The 18,771-nt window shown below is 42.1% G+C and overlaps 1 protein-coding gene across 1 annotated transcript in view; it reads left to right on the forward strand.

Annotated features, from left to right (window-relative positions):
- Nucleotides 1–18,771, forward strand: part of LYVE1 (lymphatic vessel endothelial hyaluronan receptor 1) — a 166,945-nt gene that overhangs the window by 14,494 nt on the left and 133,680 nt on the right. The window lies entirely within an intron of this gene.

An 18,771-nucleotide genomic window follows, 5' to 3' on the forward strand; every position in this document is an offset into this window, starting at 1 on the left:
TGGCAAGAAGTGCTGGCTAGAGTAACTCCTCCCTGGCGACCAACGTTTTTTGAATACTCACAAATTGTCCACTTTCTAAGAAGAGATATAGGTGGACTATTTGACTCGACGAGTGAGATGTTAACACTCCTATATGAAGCTAAAATCAGCGGCATAGGGAATTGGTACAATAGGCTCCATTGTGATGGGCAATTAGTTATGATAGATTGCCATCTAGATAAAATAAGTAGCCTAGCACAATGTAACTTAACACGCAAAGATTGGGAAACCGTAAGTTTGTTGGGCTATAAAATCACTACGGGCCGCTAATTTTAAGAGGATGGCTTTCTTGTCCCGCTGGCTAGCATATTGGACTCCGGAGGAACTTGAGAAAAGGTTCCCAGAGGTTAGGAACAAGTGCTTCAGATACCAAGCTGACGGCCAGGGTGGTTGGCTTCATATTTTTTTCACTTGTCCTCACCTGAAATCTTTTTGGGAGGCCATTTTCTCAGATATTGAGGCAGCTATAGGGAAAACACTTATGCCCTCATCCGAATTGGCCCTCTTTGGTATAGGCAATGACAGAGGGTTACTCAAAGATGCTGAGGAAATGTTTTTATTTATTTCTTGTGCTGTTGCCCGCTCCCTAATACTCCAAAATTGGAAATCAAAGGAACTTCCTTCCCATTTGAAATGGCTTAACAAAATGAGGAGGTCATGGAATTTTGAAAAAGCTTATGCTAGTAGAGGGGAAGCAGTTAGGAGATTTGATAGGAACTGGAAGTATTTTGAGAATCTAGAGGAAATAAGGGGGGGTTAAGTTAGTAATTAGATTGAATACTGTTAATAGGCCTATATTATGCTTAAGCAGTCTTGAAGTGTTGGTAGGTTTCATCAATAAGTCACAAGCGCACTTTTTTTCTGTGGTATTTGCACTTAAAGTAATTCTGAAGCACTAGCACTTTATTTCAAGTTGGATTGTACTGTATTGCATTTGCACTTTATGACCGAACTTTGCGGATGTTGCACATTGCTTGTATTTGAAAATGTATATATATAGTTTTATTAACATTGACTGCTTATGGCTTTTAAGTATTCAAAATGCTCCCTTTTAATCAGCTTTTAATGGAGGAAGCTTTTAAATATTTTGTATTCATTTCCAATGTTCAAATTGTCCATATATGTATTGTACTTTAACTATGCTCTGCTCAATAAAAAAATGTATTAAAAAAAAAGCATGATAATTAGTGTCAGAAAGAATTTAAGCAGCAAATTCTGTTTTAGTAACAGATAATTGTGGAAAAACTATGGTTTTCACTATTTTAGATACAATAAGAATGAATGAGATTGGCCAATCAGAAGAGGAAAAATATTACCCAGGCTCAGGGTTTTCAGCAGTGAAAAATCATGTGCTGATTTGAAATCACTTAAGAAGAGTTTCATTCATGGGTAACAGATATCCTATCACCCAGATGCAGAGGAAGTGACATCACTGGATTTCCCAACATCCATCTGCACACGAATTTACTGCCAGAACTATATTTTAAAGAAGAAGCTAAAGAAAAGGCTTCATTTAACATCTTCCATCTGCTTTAGAAGTTACATCACTAGATTTCCCATCATCCATGTGCACAGAAAGGGTCATCACTGGACTTCCCCTCATTCATTTGCACAGGAAGTGACAACTCTGGTTTCCTGCCAAAACCATTTAAAGAAGCCAAGGAAGAGGACTTCATTTCCCAACATCCATTTGCACAAGAAGCGACAGCACTGGATTTTCTATCGTCCAATGGGCACAGAAAGTGGCATCCCTGGTCTCCTGCCAACAACACCCTGTGAGCCTCCCCCTCCCAGGACCTACTTATTGGCGGCCGCAGTGCAGACATGCAGTAGGTGCACGCAGTGGTTGTGCAGCTGACGTTTTAAAGGCAAGCCCGCCAGCACTCATCAGGGCCTGGACCAAACCCAGCACCAGGAACCCTGGTTCTCTACCTACTTACCACTAGCCTGCTGCGCTCCTCCATGCTCTCTATCCCAGTCGCCACTCACCGCTGCCACACCATACAACACAGATGGCACATTTACATGTGCCTCCTGCAAGTTTTCATGCACTCTCCCACACACAACACTTCTGCATCAATAGCACCAAGCACCCACTCGCTCACACAAACCAGCCCCCCGCTCATGGTTGCAAAGATTAACCACCACCCACACAACATGCCATACTTGCAAGCATGCTGCTCAACACCTGCTCGCTCACCAAATATATTGCAGAGACATTTACAAGCCCCTTGAGCTGCCACTGCATCACTTTTTTTTTTAGCAGAGGCCGCGCAATCAGTGTGCCACACTGCGTCATATCTACAAACTGATGCAGATGCATTGGGTCCAATGCATCAGTTTGTAGAGCCCTGTGTCACAATATACCTGTGCCAGGTACAATGTATGCAGTGCAGATGTTCCCATGCACAAAAGCCACGTAGAACTGGTGCAGTGAAATGTACATATTTTCACTGCATCACTCTACGACTTAACTGCATAAAAATCCTGCTCAGACCAGGAATGAGGAATGACATAGAGCTTTTACAATGGGACTCACCTATGTGTTGAGACACATTGCTGGAGTTGGTTCAGTTTTATGACCCACTCCAGCAATGTGTAATTTTTGTGGAAAACAGATGTGTCAGAAATCCTGCTGCATCTGTTAATCCTTGTGCCATGGAGCCCTGCCTTGTAAATACAGTGCGCCATGGTGTCGCAAGGACACTTGATGCAGGTACAAGGAAACGGATGCATCAATGCTGATGGGTCAGTGACTAGTAAATGACCAGGTTCCAGAATTGCTCTTCCTCACAAAAACATTTCTAGGCCCAACCTCTGCGCCAGACATCGCTACAGCCATGCCCGCCGGCTACAAGATCACCAGGCAAAACCGTCAGCCTAAGACAGAGATGATTCATAGATATCATTGGCTGCATCACCTACACATACACCACCTAAGTACATGGAACACCTCGGATGAAGATATGCATCACAGCCAATTTCTCCCTGGGTGGCACCTCGTATACAGACTACCAGGATTCCGCACCAATTTTAGCAGTGACATCATGGACTTTGTCGCACCCCTCACCATCAACGCTAGCACCTTCATCCTTGTAGAAGACCTTAACTTTCACCTAGAAGACCACACTGACCCAAACTCTATGGCCCTTCTAGAAAATCTTGGAAACCATGGTCTCACCCAGCAAACTACTGAACCCACCCACAAAGCCGGACACCTATTGAGCCCAATTTTCACCTCAGTCAGCAAAATCAGTCAGCAAGTTAGCACTGTGGCCTGGACAAACAACACCCTCATCAGTTTCAGCATACCCATCCCACACCACAACAGACCTACCACCACTGGAACCACTCACCACAGCTGGAAAAGAATCACAGAAGAGGATTGGGCTTCCACCTTCTCCATGCACCAGCCCCAAAACAGACAACTTGCTAAAAACCATCAAGAACCTCATCAGCTACATCACTGCACACACTGACATCCTGGCTCCTCTCAAGTGCCTTGCAAAAGCAAGAGTCCAACCATAGGCTAGTTGGTTCACAGAGGATCTCAGGCTGATGAAACACCACTCTAAACAGCTGTTGCACAAATGAATAACAAGACAAGACACCACAGATAAAGAGATGTTCAAATCAGCCCACCAGCAGATACGGAACATTAAGCACACAGCTCTTGAAGATTGCATTGATGCCGGCACTAACAGCAGCAAGGAAACCTTCGCCATCATCAAAGATTTCACTGCACCTTCTGCTGACTCCAGCAACTTCACCGCTTCACAACACCTTTGCAACAAGCTTTCAGAATTTTTCTGCATTTTTATTACCTTCATATATTTCGACCCTCAATCGGACACCATCACAATTAAACTTCCCATCAAAGGCAAAGAACGAAGCTTAACCTCTTTCTTGCCATCACCACTGTCGAAATCCATGCTACAATGAAGCCCATATACTCTAAGGCCCCATCTGACACATGCCCTCACCATGCCTTCACCAAAAGACTCTTACCATAAGCAAAGTACGAACACCTATGGTCAATGCCTCAATCAACTGAGCCACATTCCTTGACACCTAGAAATATGTCACCATCAAGGTCCTGTTCAAGAAATAATCCACCTCAAATACAGACCCATCTCTCTCCTACCATGAACAGCAAAGGTCTTAGTGAAACTAATTGACCGATGTCTCACCGACCGCCTTAGCAACCACAAGCTCCTCACTGCCACTCAGTCTGGATTCAGGCCCAACCACAGTACAGAAACAGTCATTGACTCCACAGCGACATCTGCATGACCCTTGACAGAAGAGATATGGCAGCTGTCATTCTCCTGGACTTCTCTGTAGCATTTGATGTGATCTCCAACCCCCATCATCTTCAGGTGCTTGCACTAGATTGGCATCGAAGGAACAACTCTCTGCTGGACTTTCTCCTTCTTAACAGATAGAACACACTCTGTCAGCCTGACACCTTACTCCTTGGAAGCCAGTAAAGTTATCTGCAGGGTGCCTCAATGTTCATCATTCAGTCTCGCCCTCTTCAATGCATACATTATTCCTCTGTCCAACATCATCCGCACATACGACATCAACACCCTCTCCTAGGCCAATGACACACAACTCATACTCTCCATCTTGGACAAGATTCCCAACACCGTCTCCATGACCAAAGTCACTATTTGGATGAAGGACAATTGTACCAAACTCAGCACAAACAATTCAGAAGTAGTGGCAAGAACACCTCATCATGGCACTCTGACTTGTGCCAGGCTGAATTCAGAGCCACACCAACACCCAGCGACCATCCCGGGACCTCAGAATAATCAACAGAAAACGGGACATGACCTCACAAGTCAGTGCCATCACTGGATCCTGCTTCCACATCCTGAAGATGCTGAGTAAGATCTTCAAATGGCTCTGAAGCAAGACTACCAAACTGTCACTCACACCCTAGACACCAACAAGCTGGCAATCCTCTGCACCATGATCACCAATCAACTCCCTCGAAAACACAAGCCAGCCAGAATATTCCTCAACCTCTGTCACAGAACTCTCATCACACCACACCTCAGAGAGCTCCACTGGCTCCCGATACACACATTTGCTCATCTTAAACATCACACACACACATACAAGGCACTACACAACTTAGACCCCACCTACCTGAACAATCAAATCTCCTTCCACCACCCACCCAGACAGCTTTGCAGACCAAGATCAGGGTGTAGTACATTTTCTTACATTACTCTTAAGTCGTGGAATGGGCTCCCACTCAACATTAGAGCCTTCTCCTCACTTCTAGAATTTTGCAAAAAGCTGAGGATCTGGCTTTTCAATTAAACAAAAAACCATATGCAGGGATATGCAGGGCTAGGCACACTCACCTGCTCAGCCTCAGGATACCCTTGCGGGTGTTAGTGCGCTGCATAAATACACATTGTTAAAGGCAGGGGAAACCCAATAAACCCTTGTAGGCTTGGGCACAAAGTAGTTTCAGTCAAGGGGTGCTACAAGGGACTTATTTAGAAAAAGATTTAGATTCATTTACGAGTTGTACATATGTAACACACTCTCGTGTATCCACAGGATAACCGACTTATATCAACTGAATCAAATATATTGGTGGAAGGCAAAAGGAACACATAGAGCAAGAATAGTATTTAGTGTTCAAAAAAAGTTTTTTTACTGCAACAAAAGTAGGGAGACAAATACAAGTGAAGTAAAGCAAAAACGGTCATGAACAGAGGTCAGTCAAATTTTCACTACAGTTCATAACTAGGAACATCAACTCCAAATATTCAAAAACACAACCAAAATTAATTAATAAAAAAAGGTTGTGAATTGGTGACAAAGCAACGTAACAGGAGATGATGGAGTGTCGACGTTTCGGTCTAAGTAGCAGTCGTCGGATAGACCATCATCAGGACGGTGTTTTTCTATGCAGGAAAAACTCCCTATACAAAATAATAAATGCAATATTATAAACAAATGTCTTTAAAATTAAAAATACATTCATAAATATACATGCTCTATGTGTCGAATAAAACTTATATATCCATTTATTCTCAGAGATCACTCCTTCCTAGTGACCACTGAGAATTGGTTTCTAAAATATACCTGAGACAGTCTAACTCAAAAAGTATATCTGCGTATCTTTCACATGATACTGCTAAAACTAATACGTTAAAACAATTTTGAAAACGTGTGTAGTTATTCATTTATAAAAAAGAAGAACTAATGTTCATTAAAAAAGTTGCCAAAGATTTCATTTGAATTAAGAAAAAATATATACAAACATTTCTAAACAAAAAATTGTTGTCACCACTCAAAGATTGAAACATTCTTCATTGGTTCCTATGACACATTACACAGAGCTTTAATCAATATGATTGGATTGTCACCTCAAATTGCCAAATAAATACACTGGCTAAGGGTGAATTTGAGCAAACAGTGAGTAAGGACATGTTTAGACTGAAAGTCAATACATTGGTGCATTTATCAGAGCAATAATCAAAATAGTTTGGTTTGTCACCTTGAATCTTCAATGGATCTCTTATAAACACGGACACAGCAGTGGCGTATGGCAAAAATGTCTCATACAAATACGGAAACAGCAATGGCGTGTGGCAAAGATGTCCGACACGGAGCTTCAACTAAAAAATATAAATATAATGTGGAGTCCTATAAAAGAGCCAGTCAACAACCAAAAACTCAGTTTGTTTGATTGGATGAACAAAACACCGTACCTTGAATTTAAGGAGCATGGGCTGTGGCTGTTTACCAAATTTCACGCGCAGATTAACATCAAGGACTTCTGTGGGAAATTAATGTTTAGTTGTTTTAATGGTCTGTGCAATATTTATATTGCGAGTCTGAAAAGCGTAACTGTGAGTCTATAGCGCTAACTTGTAGTTCAAATGTGGCTCAAAGTCACTGCTAGAACTGATCTCTATTTAAACTGTAGGCATCACATAGCAGAGAAGGGGTATAAGTTACCGCTGGTCACAACCCGATCAGTTTCAAATATTACCGATACTAATGGATTGCAAATGTGAGACAGAACAATGTCAGCATTTATCACAAATGGCATATGATTCGTTTTCGGTTTAACTGAATAAAGAATACAACTATGGAGGATGAGTGTTGACCTGTTTTAAAAAAATATATAAGGACCGAATTTTTCAAAACGAGGGACGAAATTTACTCGCGTTGGTTATATTCCCCCTCACCATGAAACAGGCTACTTACTTTAAAGCAGTATTCAAAAGCGGCATACGGGCGTGTCGTCACCAGTTATTTGGAAACACGAAGTAGACTCGAAACGGGAGGTTATATGTCCGTGTACCGGAAGTATTACGAAAATGAACCGGAAGTGAATCCTTATTTAATCGCTTTGTTTATTTTACATTATATTAAAAAATTGGTTCTATACAGTGTATGCCATGATTATTCGAGGTAGGTAAATGGCATATGTCTGGGTCTATCTGTGCCGGTTATTGCAACAACTCGAGGATTCTTAAGTATTAATAACGTGAAGAGACTAAAGTAGTCGCCATCTTGGATTGGGAAACAAATACTTCTAAAACGGATCGCTACTGCCGATGGAACAAATCAACTACACGTTAAAAAATATTTTTAACGGGAAAAAGAATATTTAATCAAACAAGGAAAAATAATAAACACCAAATTGTGTGACAGAGTGCTTATGTGTCAGGATTCATTGTGACAGAACAAACAGTGTTAGTCATATTGCAGACCTTCATCATTGATACAAAAGTGGCAGAACCAGCTCAATATACATGATTATATAGCAGCTACACCAATATTGTAGTTATTCAAACATATATATATCCAGCTTGATTTCTTATTGTTGACATACTTCAAATAGCACCAATAGTTGACCAAAGACTTCCTATACCTAGAGGCATGCCAAGGTATGCCATTCTGTACATGAATTTAGACCATATCTAACTGAGTCTGCCAAGCAGATCCAGCGTTGTTCTTTAAGAGTTAATAAATGGTCAACATTAGGTTGCCTGATTGTGGGTTTTATCACTTCTACCACATACCAGAGAAGTTCATATTCACTGTGATTTTTTAAAGAATAATGGTCAACTAATGGGGCATTTTCCGTCTGACAGCGAATTCTTGACTGATGTTGTAGAATTCTTTTTTTGATTGGCTGTGTGGTTTTACCAAAATATTTGAGTCCACAAGGGCACTCTATGCAATAAACAACATTGGTTGTATTGCAATTTGAGAAGTTCTTTAAGATAAAATTCTTGTTGTTCAAATTGAATTGTTTAAAATTGGCGGTGGTGGAACAAGCAGCACAGTGATTGCATTTGTAATGTCCCTTTAATGGACTTAGTTGTCTATTGTTGTCTACTAGTTCACTTTCATTGTTCTTATAAGCATGTACTAGCCTATCTCTAAGATTACGGCCTCTTTTAAAGGCAAACGTTGGTTTGTCTACCAATTCTGGTAGATCTGAGAGAAGAGACCAGTTTTTTGAAATCACCTTTTTAATTGAGTTGCTGGATGTACCGAAAGTTGTAACACATACCAATTTGGGTTCAGTGTCTCTTTCTTTGACCTGTAAGAGTAGGTCTCGGTCATTATACCAAGCTCGTTTTAAAGACTGTTTGAGTAGTCTATTTGGATACCCTCGCGAGAGCAGCTTCAATTTGAGTATTTGTGCTTCTTTAAAGTAGTCAGCACGTCTAGTACAATTTCTACGCAAACGTAGAAATTGACCAAATGGTAGGCCATCTCGAAGGGCTTGAGGATGGCAACTGTTATATTTTAAAAGGGTGTTTTTGGCAGTTGGTTTGGTATACAAGGTAGTATACAAGGTATTGTCTTCATTGGTCTTGATAGATATATCTAGAAAGTCCATACAATCAGAAACCATAGTGAATTGTAAATTAGAATTTTGAGAATTGATCCAATCATGAAAACTGGTAAGTTCAGTGGAACTACCATGCCAAATAAAGAAGATGTCATCTATGTAACGCAGCCAACATCTTAGATGGGCTGCGAAAGGGTTGTTAGAGCTATAGATGACATTTTCCTCGAAGTTGGACACATAGATATTGGCAATATCCGGAGCAAAGACTGGGCCCATAGCGACTCCTTTCAGCTGTTGGTAAAAGGATTTTTCATAAATAAAAAAGTTTTCACAAAGGGGAATTCTCAAACAATCAATAATATATTGTGATGGAACCTGGTGGGGTCTTGGTCTACTCTCAAGCAAAGAAAGTAAAATGCTTAATATCTCCTCTTGTGGAATGTTAGTGTATAAACTTTCAATGTCCATGGACACTAAAAGTTCTACATTGCTATCAAAGGGAGTATTCTCAACCTTATTAATGACTGCCAACGTGTCCCTAATATAGTTGTCATTCTCAGTTGCAAAGGGACGGATAAAAAAATCTGCATATTGTGCCAGGGGCTTGAGGATGGAATTGCACCCTGACACAATAGGACGTCCAGGTGGATTGGTTTGGTTCTTATGGATTTTAGGCAATATATATATTGCAGGGACGGTTGGGGCTTTATTGATGAAAAATGATGCCTCTTTGTCGCTTAACCAACCTCCATAGATACCTGCCCTTGCTAGGTCATGGATACGTTTCTCCAATTTTGTGGTTGGATTACATGGTAATCTTTGGTAATTGGATGCTACTGAAAGTTGTTGTTTTAATTCAAGATTATAGGCTTTCTCATCCCAGAGTACTATTCCACCGCCTTTGTCAGCCGGTTTGAAAATAGTATCTGGGAGAGATTGTAGATGAAAAAGTGCCTTTTGTTGTGCTTTGGTTAAGTTAAATGGAACCCATTTGGGTTGTTTCAATAGATGTTCAATTTGAGTCATAACAACATTTTCAAAGGTGATAATTTCCTTAGCAACCATATTATTGGTAGGAAAGAAAGTAGATGATGGACGTAGACCAGTTACATCAACCGGCACGGTTGAGGTTTTGTCAGCAAAGAAATTTTTAAGACGAATCGCTCTAAAGAACTTGTAGAGTTCCAACTTGGTGGTGAACAGTTCATTTTTAAAAGTTGGAACAAAGGACAAACCATGTGAAAGGACTGATATTTCATGGGCGGCGACAGAAGATGTGTGGAAAGATTAAAGATGGATACACTTACATTTTTTTCTTTTTCTTTTACCACTCGTAATACTGGTTCCTCGTTCGTCTGAACCCTGGGGTGTAGTTGTTGCGCCCCCATCCTCTGCGGGATTGTCTCTGTTGGCCTCGTATTGGTTGCCCTTGTCCTCTCTGGCCCTGTCCTAAAAAAGGCTGTCTAGAGGTTGATGGTTGTTCCTGGACGCCTCTCTGTTGATAAGTTGATACTGATTCGGTTTCTGAATCTGTGTCGGTACCTGAAAAAGTGACCCTCTTTTGTTGGCCACGAGAGAGACCCTGTTGTTGCCCCTGGGGTTGGTAAAAGTCTTTATTAAGATAGGGGTAGGTCCTCTCTTTGTTATATTTCTTGATGTCTAACTGTAATTTGGATGTCTTCTTTTGCGAGTTAAAGGTTTCAAAATCTTTGATGGTGAGGTTTATTTTATCTAGAAGAGCCTTGGCATTCACAATAGTGGAATCAGAGTTGATTTTCAATTCCAATGCTTCAATGTCTTTAACTAGACTTTTGATGTGCTTAAGGGCTGTTTCGATGCTCAGCACCATCCAGGTGCGTGAGCATTTGTTGGAAGCAAAGCTAAAGTGTAGCTTAAAGTCTTCGTCTTCTGTGAAGATAATTGGTATGTTTCTAATCTGCAAGCCAGTGGGGATGATGTTGGCGCTTAGACAGTCAGTAAGAAATTTGGCATGTAGTTCGGTTCGTACCAATTTCTTACGTAGTCGCTCTAGTTGGTTCAGATCAGATTCACAGGGTAGGGGAACAGCAGGCCCTTTCGTTCCCAAAAGTGATGGGCCTGATGAGATTTTTAAAATGTATTCATCTGTATAGGACAAAGTTTCGGCTTCAGACATGTAGATAGCCGAAATAGACTTAAGGAATGGAAAAGAAATCCAAAAAGTTCACCACTTAAAAAAGTGACCCACAGCAGATAACAATCTGCACAAATACACTGTTAAAGGCAGGGGAAACCCAATAAACCCTTGTAGGCTTGGGCACAAAGTAGTTTGAGTCAAGGGGTGCTACAAGGGACTTATTTAGAAAAAGATTTAGATTCATTTACGAGTTGTACATATGTAACACACTCTCGTGTATCCACAGGATAACCGACTTATATCAACTGAATCAAATATATTGGTGGAAGGCAAAAGGAACACATAGAGCAAGAATAGTATTTAGTGTTCAAAAAAAGTTTTTTTACTGCAACAAAAGTAGGGAGACCAATACAAGTGAAGTAAAGCAAAAACGGTCATGAACAGAGGTCAGTCAAATTTTCACTACAGTTCATAACTAGGAACATCAACTCCAAATATTCAAAAACACAACCAAAATTAATTAATAAAAAAAGGTTGTGAATTGGTGACAAAGCAACGTAACAGGAGATGATGGAGTGTCGACGTTTCGGTCTAAGTAGCAGTCGTCGGATAGACCATCATCAGGACGGTGTTTTTCTATGCAGGAAAAACTCCCTATACAAAATAATAAATGCAATATTATAAACAAATGTCTTTAAAATTAAAAATACATTCATAAATATACATGCTCTATGTGTCGAATAAAACTTATATATCCATTTACACTCCACACTCCATCATCTCCTGTTACGTTGCTTTGTCACCAATTCACAACCTTTTTTTATTAATTAATTTTGGTTGTGTTTTTGAATATTTGGAGTTGATGTTCCTAGTTATGAACTGTAGTGAAAATTTGACTGACCTCTGTTCATGACCGTTTTTGCTTTACTTCACTTGTATTTGTCTCCCTACTTTTGTTGCAGTAAAAAAACTTTTTTTGAACACTAAATACTATTCTTGCTCTATGTGTTCCTTTTGCCTTCCACCAATATATTTGATTCAGTTGATATAAGTCGGTTATCCTGCGGATACACGAGAGTGTGTTACATATGTACAACTCGTAAATGAATCTAAATCTTTTTCTAAATAAGTCCCTTGTAGCACCCCTTGACTGAAACTACTTTGTGCCCAAGCCTACAAGGGTTTATTGGGTTTCCCCTGCCTTTAACAGTGTATTTGTGCAGATTGTTATCTGCTGTGGGTCACTTTTTTAAGTGGTGAACTTTTTGGATTTCTTTTCCATTCCTTAAGTCTATTTCGGCTATCTACATGTCTGAAGCCGAAACTTTGTCCTATACAGATGAATACATTTTAAAAATCTCATAAGGCCCATCACTTTTGGGAACGAAAGGGCCTGCTGTTCCCCTACCCTGTGAATCTGATCTGAACCAACTAGAGCGACTACGTAAGAAATTGGTACGAACCGAACTACATGCCAAATTTCTTACTGACTGTCTAAGCGCCAACATCATCCCCACTGGCTTGCAGATTAGAAACATACCAATTATCTTCACAGAAGACGAAGACTTTAAGCTACACTTTAGCTTTGCTTCCAACAAATGCTCACGCACCTGGATGGTGCTGAGCATCGAAACAGCCCTTAAGCACATCAAAAGTCTAGTTAAAGACATTGAAGCATTGGAATTGAAAATCAACTCTGATTCCACTATTGTGAATGCCAAGGCTCTTCTAGATAAAATAAATCTCACCATCAAAGATTTTGAAACCTTTAACTCGCAAAAGAAGACATCCAAATTACAGTTAGACATCAAGAGATATAACAAAGAGAGGACCTACCCCTATCTTAATAAAGACTTTTACCAACCCCAGGGGCAACAACAGGGTCTCTCTCGTGGCCAACAAAAGAGGGTCACTTTTTCAGGTACCGACACAGATTCAGAAAACGAATCAGTATCAACTTATCAACAGAGAGGCGCCCAGTAACAACCATCAACCTCTGGACAGCCTTTTTTAGGACAGGGCCAGAGAGGACAAGGGCAACCAATACGAGGCCAACAGAGACAATCCCGCAGAGGATGGGGGCGCAACAACTACACCCCAGGGTTCAGACGAACGAGGAACCAGTATTACGAGTGGTAAAAGAAAAAGAAAAAAATGTAAGTGTATCCATCTTTAATCTTTCCACACATCTTCTGTCAGCCGATGAAATATCAGTCCTTTCACATGGTTTGTCCTTTGTTCCAACTTTTAAAAATGAACTGTTCACCACCAAGTTGGAACTCTACAAGTTCTTTAGAGCGATTCGTCTTAAAAATTTCTTTGCTGACAAAACCTCAACCGTGCCGGTTGATGTAACTGGTCTACGTCCATCATCTACTTTCTTTCCTACCAATAATATGGTTGCTAAGGAAATTATCACCTTTGAAAATGTTGTTATGACTCAAATTGAACATCTATTGAAACAACCCAAATGGGTTCCATTTAACTTAACCAAAGCACAACAAAAGGCACTTTTTCATCTACAATCTCTCCCAGATACTATTTTCAAACCGGCTGACAAAGGCGGTGGAATAGTACTCTGGGATGAGAAAGCCTATAATCTTGAATTAAAACAACAACTTTCAGTAGCATCCAATTACCAAAGATTACCATGTAATCCAACCACAAAATTGGAGAAACGTATCCATGACCTAGCAAGGGCAGGTATCGATGGAGGTTGGTTAAGCAACAAAGAGGCATCATTTTTCATCAATAAAGCCCCAACCGTCCCTGCAATATATATATTGCCTAAAATCCATAAGAACCAAACCAATCCACCTGGACGTCCTATTGTGTCAGGGTGCAATTCCATCCTCAAGCCCCTGGCACAATATGCAGATTTTTTTATCCGTCCCTTTGCAACTGAGAATGACAACTATATTAGGGACACGTTGGCAGTCATTAATAAGGTTGAGAATACTCCCTTTGATAGCAATGTAGAACTTTTAGTGTCCATGGACATTGAAAGTTTATACACTAACATTCCACAAGAGGAGATATTAAGCATTTTACTTTCTTTGCTTGAGAGTAGACCAAGACCCCACCAGGTTCCATCGCAATATATTATTGATTGTTTGAGAATTCCCCTTTGTGAAAACTTTTTTATTTATGAAAAATCCTTTTACCAACAGCTGAAAGGAGTCGCTATGGGCGCAGTCTTTGCTCCGGATATTGCCAATATCTATGTGTCCAACTTCGAGGAAAATGTCATCTATAGCTCTAACAACCCTTTCGCAGCCCATCTAAGATGTTGGCTGCGTTACATAGATGACATCTTCTTTATTTGGCATGGTAGTTCCACTGAACTTACCAGTTTTCATGATTGGATCAATTCTCAAAATTCTAATTTACAATTCACTATGGTTTCTGATAACCTTAGTATGGACTTTCTAGATATATCTATCAAAACCAATGAAGACAATACCTTGTATACTACCTTGTATACCAAACCAACTGCCAAAAACACCCTTTTAAAATATAACAGTTGCCATCCTCAAGCCCTTCGAGATGGCCTACCATTTGGTCAATTTCTATGTTTGCGTAGAAATTGTACTAGACGTGCTGACTACTTTAAAGAAGCACAAATACTCAAATTGAAGCTGCTCTCGCGAGGGTATCCAAATAGACTACTCAAACAGTCTTTAAAACGAGCTTGGTATAATGACCGAGACCTACTCTTACAGGTCAAAGAAAGAGACACTGAACCCAAATTGGTATGTGTTACAACTTTCGGTACATCCAGCAACTCAATTAAAAAGGTGATTTCAAAAAACTGGTCTCTTCTCTCAGATCTACCAGAATTGGTAGACAAACCAACGTTTGCCTTTAAAAGAGGCCGTAATCTTAGAGATAGGCTAGTACATGCTTATAAGAACAATGAAAGTGAACTAGTAGACAACATGAGACAACTAAGTCCATTAAAGGGACATTACAAATGCAATCACTGTGCTGCTTGTTCCACCACCGCCAATTTTAAACAATTCAATTTGAACAACAAGAATTTTATCTTAAAGAACTTCTCAAATTGCAATACAACCAATGTTGTTTATTGCATAGAGTGCCCTTGTGGACTCAAATATTTTGGTAAAACCACACAGCCAATCAAAAAAAGAATTCTACAACATCAGTCAAGAATTCGCTGTCAGACGGAAAATGCCCCATTAGTTGACCATTATTCTTCAAAAAATCACAGTGAATATGAACTTCTCTGGTATGTGGTAGAAGTGATAAAACCCACAATCAGGCAACCTAATGTTGACCATTTATTAACTCTTAAAGAACAACGCTGGATCTGCTTGGCAGACTCAGTTAGATATGGTCTAAATTCATGTACAGAATGGCATACCTTGGCATGCCTCTAGGTATAGTATGGCCGAGATACCCGCCACCCCCTCTCAACACACTCCCCAAGGATGGGAAACCGGAAACAGTTCTGAACTTTTGGAAGACGGGAGGGAGTGACCCTCCCGGCCGTATTTATTAAAATATGAAACAAAATTAAAACATTAAAATAACAGTTTCATATTATGTACAATTTCATTACCACATTGCGATGTTTGGCTAACCTTAACATATTCTCTAATACAAAGGTTCTCCTAGCCGAACTAACATCCTACAAAACATTAACTTGACATTTTGAAATTGTACATCCTAACGTTTAAGGGCCAACGGCAAGGTCGTAACCGGTGTCAAGATCCCTAACCAGAAATATCCCCCTCACTTGTGAGGGGCGACCGCACAGAGGTGTACCTCAAGTGCAACTACCAATTTCCCTTGACTTGACAGGGGCCCCAATAAACTCGACGCCACTTAAAGGTCGTCCGAGGACTCGTGTGAGGTATCTAGAAGGTAGCGTAGACCCCCTCCCAAACCCCACACAACTTACCACATCTGCCGTCGCAGATATCCTGGCCCCGGGAAATTCCCCAGGAGGGGGCTGTAGCCCCTCCTACCCAGGAAGGGGCCTTGACCGCCTTTCCTTACCTTTCGGCGTCCCATCCTTAGAAGGGACCGCCTACCCGTTGAGGGGCCAATGGCCACCTCCCTCGAGCGCTCCCATCCGTAATGGGTGACGCCCACTCATAGGGATCTACCAATTAGTGCTCACCGATCATGACCTTACCGCCCGACCAAAAATAAATACGACAATTTAACTAAAATCACTCAATTACAAAACAACCATAACCATTTCACGTGTGATTACTGATCAATACTAGTGCAGAATTACTTTATTTGAAAAACATACTGTAGCTGACCATTCTTTATTGCATACTCAAAATAACACGACAATCACCACAACCTGCAAAAAATAGAATTACCACATCAAAGCTTTATTCAAAACAACTGGCTGTCCTCAGGGGCCGGTGGGTGGGTCAAAATTGGCTCTTCGTTCCGTCTCGAGCTCACGTGCAGTGAGGGGGTGCAGCTTCAGAGCACAGGAACAAGAGGATGCGTTCTTGGCTTGTTGCTCCTTTTATCCGTCTTCAGGGTGGGCGTAAACCCGCCCCTGCCTGCCCCTAGGGCGTGGCCGGCCGCGTCAGTGTCTAGGCCAGCCCACTCTAGGGCGGGAAAAAAGCGCGCCCCGGCTACGCCGCTTCGGGCATACCAGCCGAGGCTCGCCTCCCGCCCAAAAATGGCTTCCCGGGGGGCTCGTGGTACTCAGCCATACGTTCGGGGGGACCGAATGGTCGCCCCTTTCCATATGGCCGAGATACCCGCCACCCCCTCTCAACACACTCCCCAAGGATGGGAAACCGGAAACAGTTCTGAACGTTTGGAAGACGGGAGGGAGTGACCCTCCCGGCCGTATTTATTAAAATATGAAACAAAATTAAAACATTAAAATAACAGTTTCATATTATGTACAATTTCATTACCACATTGCGATGTTTGGCTAACCTTAACATATTCTCTAATACAAAGGTTCTCCTAGCCGAACTAACATCCTACAAAACATTAACTTGACATTTTGAAATTGTACATCCTAACGTTTAAGGGCCAACGGCAAGGTCGTAACCGGTGTCAAGATCCCTAACCAGAAATATCCCCCTCACTTGTGAGGGGCGACCGCACAGAGGTGTACCTCAAGTGCAACTACCAATTTCCCTTGACTTGACGGGGGCCCCAATAAACTCGACGCCACTTAAAGGTCGTCCGAGGACTCGTGTGAGGTATCTAGAAGGTAGCGTAGACCCCCTCCCAAACCCCACACAACTTACCACATCTGCCGTCGCAGATATCCTGGCCCTGGGAAATTCCCCAGGAGGGGGCTGTAGCCCCTCCTACCCAGGAAGGGGCCTTGACCGCCTTTCCTTACCTTTCGGCGTCCCATCCTTAGAAGGGACCGCCTACCCGTTGAGGGGCCAATGGCCACCTCCCTCGAGAGCTCCCATCCGTAATGGGTGACGCCCACTCATAGGGATCTACCAATTAGTGCTCACCGATCATGACCTTACCGCCACAAGCCGGATAGTTGACCGGCTATCCGGACCCCCCACACACTCCTACCTAAAGGTCATGTCTTAAAGTCCCCAGCCAAGCTATCAGGTCTCCTATGAGTAACTCGTTCCCCACCCGGGACAAATGAACACCATCACCCAAATACATACTGTCCCCTTTAATACAACCATGCGAAATAGAATGCAGTGTACTTGAACGGAACAATCGACTCACTTTATTATTAATCTTCCTTACTGAATGATTCAGAGCAGAAACTGAAAGAGCCCCCCGCCACACTTTTCGCGGGATCAAATGGGACCATGTGATTGTGCACCCTGGAACTCTTCTCGCTAACCAACTTACAGTGGAAAGCATTGCCTCAAGAAGTAGTCGTCTACCAGTGGACACCAAATCGTTGCCCCCAAGATGTACTATGACTATAGCCGGCGGTGACCTCGTCCGCCCTAACAAACCCTCAAAAAATGATTGAAACTGGTCAATACAGAGCCCGCCCTTTCCGTAGAAGGACACACTGTACCCGTATTCCCCAGCCACGTGAATCATGTCACCTGCTTTGAATACGTCCGCGGCCCGCCTCACGTATGAGTGGCCCACAACCCACACCTCCTTTTTCACAGCCGGTGATGTCTGACCGCTGACCCGGTGTTGGGTCGACTGCACAGTCCGCCCCGCCTCGTAGGCTTGCGCAACTGAAAACCAAACAAAAACAAGAAGCGTGAGTACATCATTACAGCTTCACAACATGTGCAACCGCACATACCTTTTATAACAGTTCGAGGACCAACGCCCCACACGTTTAACTTGTTCGACATTCAGACCCCTGGCTGTAGCCTCTGTAGCAGCCCCTATCCGAAAGGAATGGGTCCCAAACTCGCCGGGGTTCAAGCCTGCAGCGGAAATTGACATCGCAAGCACCCGCTGAAACTGAAACCTCGTCAATGGGGTGGTGTCAGCGTGTCTCAACAAGGTCCCCCCCCATGATGCCACCCTTTGCGCTAAATATTCCTCTACGCAACTTACTGGGCACATGGAGGACCCGGGAATCCTTTGTATGATTATGCAGTCCCCCATCGCACCCTGGTCGGTCTTGGACCTGACAAATGAGATGGACATTGTCTCCCCTCTGACCTGAACGTGCTCTCGGCACAGTCCCCCCGTCACATCCCGCTTGTTCCTCGCTACTAGTTCGCTTACCCGCATAGCCCCATGGAATGCCAGCGCAAAAGCGGCTCGGAATAACACTGTTTCATACTGGGATGAACACGTTGAA

This window comes from Lissotriton vulgaris, unplaced genomic scaffold (genome assembly GCF_964263255.1).
Source record: "Lissotriton vulgaris unplaced genomic scaffold, aLisVul1.2 SCAFFOLD_998, whole genome shotgun sequence".
NCBI lineage: Eukaryota > Metazoa > Chordata > Amphibia > Caudata > Salamandridae > Lissotriton > Lissotriton vulgaris.